Source organism: Mastacembelus armatus, chromosome 7 (genome assembly GCF_900324485.2).
Source record: "Mastacembelus armatus chromosome 7, fMasArm1.2, whole genome shotgun sequence".
Lineage (NCBI taxonomy): Eukaryota > Metazoa > Chordata > Actinopteri > Synbranchiformes > Mastacembelidae > Mastacembelus > Mastacembelus armatus.
The window spans coordinates 18,608,772-18,615,467 of record NC_046639.1 but is presented as its reverse complement, the minus strand read 5'-3'; positions in this window follow the sequence as shown (position 1 = coordinate 18,615,467).

The window sequence follows — 6,696 nt, the reverse complement described above, 5'->3', positions numbered from 1 at the left end:
AACACCTGTCAGTGTAACAGAGTCCAGTCCGACAGCAGCACAAACTGCAGCCTCTAAAATGATCAACAGCTGTGAAACAGTCTGTAAACAAACTGAACCTTCATGGAGGGAGATTCACTGCAGGACTTCTGGATTAGGCTGAAACCTCCACAGGCAGATGTTTGACGGAGCCACATCTGGAGGAGGAAGAGGGAGGAGTCGATATGAATTCCACAGCGCAGGAGACGGTTTTGTGGACATCGGGACTGGACTGTGGCAGATCCTGAGTTGCACATTGACTGGATCAGACTGAAACCATGATGAGGCCCGAGCTGCTGCGGAAAACTGGCTGCGCCTGCGCACAGAGCCTCAGGTGAGAGGAGCTGACTTTGATATTCTAAGTAAATTTTCCTGATAATACTTAGACACTTTCACTTCAATGAGATTTGAATGCAGGGCTTCTACTTGTAGTAGAGTATTTTTACAATGTGGTACTGCTAAATTTACTAAAGTACAGAACCTGAGTACTTCTTTTTCTGCTGCTGCATGTACACTGGTGTTTACCTGTAAGTGGCCTCTGACAGAGCTGGGAGCAACAGGTGCAGTTCAGCATTAACTGGTTCTGACACAGAAAAAGTAGAGAGCTGGCGGATCACAGGCTGCAGTGGGTGCCAGCGTCAGTTTGTTGGATTTGGATGATTCCAGACCTGCTGATCAGTGACAAAAAAGAGGAAAACATGGCTCCTATTATGTGGTTTGATAAAATACTGTGGAGGAAGTGATGGGAGTTTTTAGAGAGCATGTTAACCTGGTTCAGATATACATCAGTGAGGATGCCATCAGTCACAAAGCCTCTGTTTTTTTTTATCTGTCCCCACTTTTTTCTCCAGTGGACTCTTTCTTTCTTCAGACACTGTAAAAAGTGATGGCAGTTCTCAGCCACTGGAGCTGGTTTTTGGAAAAAGAAGGGCCTCCCATTGTTAGTGAGGAAGAACCATGTGAGCCAGTGCAGCGGTGTGGCTCCCTGCTGTGTTTTTGGTTTGTGGTGGAGGTCTACGACACAGACCAATAAGCTAAACCAGGTTCTGGATTCATCACATTCATTGGTGCTGTCAGTCTCCAAATGGGATTTGGACTCAGTAACACACATACTGAAAATCACAGGACTTTAAAGATGAACCGGCAGCACGTTAACTTCACCCAGAACTAATTTCCTTTTTCCTCCACGGGTCTGTCCACAGTCTGCACTGTTCCTCGATCAGGAAGGCAGGTCAGTGTCACTGCATCTATGCCCCTTTCTATTCCATCTGCAGTAAGTGACCCTGAGTAATGATTTATGAGAGGCCTGGGCTGATTGAATGCCACACTGTCTTTTTACCTCCGTTTAATCCAGGCGGCAGCACAGTGTCGCCTTTAGCCTGGGAGTAATTGCTGCAGGAGTTACGACGGGTCACCAGCCTCTCAGACAGAGTAGATGTGCGTCGAGGGGAGAAGCAGGTGCCTCTCAGTCGGCTGGATCAGTGCTAGTGTGCTGTGTGTAACTGTAGGTACTTTGCTGTTAGTGAACAAATAAGTGCAAGCAGTAAATCTGGTGCCAGGACTGCAGCGTCGGTTTACTCCCCTGTGATAGTCCGATCGTTTGCACGTGTCATAATTACACAGAGAGGTGACCTAATGGGTCGTGATTAATGAGGCAGGTCTAATGGGAGGAGCTCACCAGCGTCCCACCTGCAGCCACCCACAACTCTCTCACAGTATCTCACCAATTTGCATCATTGTCTCATCTCTGGTTTGAATTCACAGCCATTCCAGCCATTTGAGAAAATGACTGGTGGGTTAAAATCACTGTTCCTTTTGAGATGGACTTTGTAACTTCATAGCATCAGTATCTGCAGACCACAGACTGAAACATACGGAATGATTGTTGTCTCCAGCTTTTTTTTTTTTTTTTTTTACTAAAGAACAAAAAAACAACTCAAAACATTATTATGAAATCCTGGCTCTAAAAGTGATTCATTACACCTGGGAACCACATTAACTTAACATTAAAGCTTTTTTAACTGGGAGGGTGCTCAGAATTAGCGCAAGATCAGAGAGGGGGCTCTCTGTTTTCATTGTTCAGTTTGCAATCTAATATAAATATAAGCATATAAGCAAACTATTGGAGATTCATCAGGAACAACGGGAGGAGGAGGAGGAGGAGGAGGAGGCTCGGTATAAATAGCCTAAATAAAATGTAATTCCTTCCCACAAACACTAAATTGATGTTTGTTTGTTTGATGCTAGATTCGTGTTTGTTGCAAAAGTAATGTTGAGTTTGCTTTATAATCAGCTGTTTTTTCTGCATTAAACCAGATCAGCAGATATCCCTTCAGGTGCTGCGAGCACTTAAACAGAACCATAGAAAATGTATGAGTGCTGTGATCGCTACAAGCAAATACTGTTCTGTAAAATCAGACATTTTCACCACTAAATGGCTCTGCTGAGCCTGTCCAACCCCTGATTTAAAGGTCCAAATAGACCTGCAAAGCCAATGAAAGATGATAATCATCATGTGCATACATCTGGCAAACATCTGGCATACATGTTTAATCATGACAAATAGATGCAGGCAGTAAAGAGACATTACAAAACTGCAACTGTATATTACCTTTAGTGTCTCTAGAGGGAGCTGTGTGAAGTTTGATAAATGATGTGACTTGATTCAGTGTTTGCAGAAGACGATCAGTCTGAAAAGTTAAATCTGGTGTGTGACTAGAGTTTAGCAGGCGTCTGCAGCTGTTCCGCATCTCTGCTGCAGGCTACGTTAGCTAGTCGAGTTGCATTGTGGGTAATGAAGGTGCCATGTTCTGACAAGCGAGAAGAACCAAAAAAAAAAAAAAAAGTCTCGGGTTCATTGATTTTCATTCTTTAAAAAACGAAACTGTCCATTGTAGGTTTCTATTCTAAATCAGCTCTGAACTCCTTTAACCTGGTTAGTACCAGTCGTCAGATGAATAGTTGTTCATGAAAACATCTTGCACCAGCTGGTGTATTGAATTTGTCATCATCTCATTAGTTTTGATCTTTGGAGCCTGATTAGCACGATCACTTTCAGTTCGCTCTGACACAGCACTCTTCCTTTCTCCTTTTGTTCTCTCCTTCCTGTATTTATTATCTATCTCCTCTGCTCCCCCCACCCCCCCTCTCCGCTCATGTCAGCCACACTCACTTGTCCTGAGGTGTGGAAGGCAGCTGAGATCATTAGGGGAAATGACTGCTGTGTTGCATACCAGCTCTGATAATAAAACTGTCACAAGGGGGAGGGGGGTGGTGGGGTGGTGATGGTGGTGGTGATGGGGCAGCGTGATGGGTGCAGCGCTGCAGCGATTAGGGAGGACAGCTCCACTGCTCCACCTTCTCCACCTTCTCCTCGTTCCATTTGTTTTTCTCTTCATTCGCTCTGTACCAGGATCTTGTAATGAGAGATGCCATTGGACTGTATTACAGCAGCTGTGACTTGGTTAATTTGTCAAAATGTGAGGCACAAAGGCAGACACCTTCAAGGAACAGGTCAATCAATCATTTGAGTTGTTCCAGGAATATGTGCAGCACTCTGTTGCAGCCATTGAACCTGTTTATGTTGATTTGAATAGAGCAGCCATCAGTTTGCAGGTGTTCCTGACTGGCTGCTGGACACACTGTGGAACTGGACGTGGTGCATGCAAACCTTTTGGCCCCTGCAGGACAAATTCCACATTGTTGTTGAGTTTGTTGACAACCTCTGCAGACATGCATGTAAAAAGAGACTTTGTTCAAGTATTAGTGTAAAGATTACACAGTATTTGAAGCATATGTCAAAGTTTGGACCCCCTACGCAGTCAGTACCCAGTTGCCTGGTGTTGAAGTAGTACACAGTATTCTGCATCATTCTTGTGTTTACTACTGTGAATTCAAGCAATATTTCCCCAGGTCCTGGTCTTTCCATTTTAAGAGTAATAAACATGAAGATAGAAAATAAAAATATTGTATATATGGGATGTATTTTTTGGGATCATTCTCACACAGAGACAGATATTTACCATTAGCTCGAAAATTGTGTTGAATATTTCCTGAGTTTATTGTTTGACTACGACCTAAATAAATCAGGCATTTCTAAATTCAGAGGGTGTTCTGAGTTGATGAGGAGCACCTGAATGCACCATTAGCGCGGGGCTGTGATGCCTGGGGGCAGGAGCGCTGTAGACATGTCACTCTGGGTGGGAGGAGGTGCAGATCTTTGTAGGAGGGGTCACCCCACACTGTCAATGTGCAGAGTGGCTAGTTTTCCTCTGCTATAAGAGGCTCCTACCTGGTCCCAGGTTTGCAATGTGGAAATTTTGGTTAAACATTTAAGAAAGTACATGATACAATCTGGAACACACCGGGGGAAAAGGAGGCAGCATTACACTGATATGACATGGCAGAATGAAACCTTTATTATTTAGATGATGACATGGCAGCTGGGGATATTGAAGTGAGCAAAAACTGGAGGATTCCAGACGGAGCATCCTAACAGATCATCATTTTAGCAGCAGTTAAAATAGAACCTATAATAAAACAAATAATCTATCCATTATAATCTATTTATCCAATAATCCATTATACAGGCGTAACCACACTTTGACCAGTCAGAAAGCTAACAATGAGCACAGACAAGGGTTCTCCTGGTGACCTGTCCAGAGTGTACCCCTGCCTTTCACCCAAAGAGAGTTGGGATAGGCTCCAGCAGATCCTTGTGACCCTGGTTAGGAGTAAGCGGGTATAGATAATGGATGGATGGATGGATGGATGGACAGTGATTCTCAGGTGGTTTGTTGGAGTGTTGTTGCAGCTTCCTGTGGAACTTTCCTTCCTGGTGTCAGTTTGCCGTTCCACCTTTCCAAACACAGGCTGTCTGTGAGTGTGACACTGGGTTTCTGTCGGGTTCTTTGTGTGTTGATGCCAGTGCATTAGTGATGGTGGGAGTCCCTGGAGCCCGAGGTGATGCCATCAATATCTATCAGAGCACAGTGGGAGGTCAGCGGCAGGGGGAGGGTGGCACTAAAGAGGTTTTAATGACATTGTAAGCAGATCTTTGCATGTGTGTGTGAAGCATGGCTCAGAGGCATCTGCAGACTTACACACTGGAACGTGTTTGGAGATTCTGGAAAAACTGCTCTTGAACGGAAAACATTTGCTGCCTGCGTCGGTCTCTGCTGTGTATATATGTTAATTCTAAATGGAAAGTTGTCCTTTTTCACCTTAAGTAGCTTCCATGTTGTTATATAATTGTATTTGATGTTATTAATTAGCTCTATTTCATTCACACTTCATTCAAGTATTCATTCAAATATTCAATTCTAAATATTTTTTTATTTCTTGTGTCTAAGATTCATTTAAGCCTCATCCATCTAAAAGTCACTACTACAAGCCGGATCCTCTCTTTTTACACTCATTCTGACTTTTTGTTGTAATATCTAATGACTTCAAATGGAACCATGATCAAGAGTGGAATCGAAAGGGCTGGTGAACAGAAACCCTTTTATTTTATTTTGGCTGCTTTATTGTCAGGTTTGTATACGTAAATGTGATTGGGTGGTGACCTTTAAGATGATGTGATCACGTTGGTGTGAGTGCTACGTGTGATATGTGCAGGTTATATCTAAAGTATTTAAAACAGCCAAATTAGCCCAAGAGTCCCAAGGGTTAATAGGTTTTTGTGTGTTAACAGAGAGTTCTGCTGGCTGAGCCCAGCTCACACATGTAACACAGATGAAACTAATGAAGTGTCACAGAGGAAAGTGTGATCGAATGTCAGTGTCTTATTCCCAGTGCATTGGAGTAAAGGCACAGATAATGAGATTTCAGGCCGGTGACACACCAATCAAACCCTTCACTCAGAGACCCAGAGTTAATTAGAGGCCATAATACAATTCTAATTGACAGTGCCACAGTCTGTGACTCATTTTAATAACTTATAAGGTGGATAACACTAATATACTAAGTGTGACCCAGTGAAATGGAGGCTGTTATGATGAAATGTGTACAGGTTATTAGAATGAAAAAGAAATCCAACAGCAGATCCGTTGATGAGCAACGAAGACCGGCAGTAGCTGGAAAAAGTACTTTAAAAAAGTACTTTACCATGAACTAATGTAAAATATATGCAGCCCCTCTGTGTTGTGTAAATATAGCCTTATCTGTGTAAAGGTGGAAGTAGAGCGGTCACATTTACAACATGTGTATGTGGGTCTTTCCGCAGCCGGCGGGAAGGGGAGGCATGATGTAATGGCGTGGGAGTCAGGGATCAGGCGAGGACAGGAATAGACAGACAGACAGCCATGAAGGGTAAAATAAAGTGATCTGCTGCAACTTCCGCCATGAGCAAGGTGGACGGCAGTGACACTGAAGTAACATCCGCGAAGCACCGCCAACTGTAATTCTCTGCCAACTGGAAGTGCATAATAAGTAATATGCCGAGACCACTGGGCGCTTATTCTTCTGCAGAGTGAGGACATAAACAACAATGACCCTGCAATATGCTGGTTTCTTTACATTTTACGAGTTGAGTTCGTAAATTTGAGTTTAAACTCAAATGTTAAAAAGTTCTAAAAAACTAAACAATTATAATTCATTTAAAAAGAAAACCTCCATATTTACAGCAAATAAATGAATCTAATCAGCTCCAGTGCACTGGCTGTCTACACTCTGCATCTC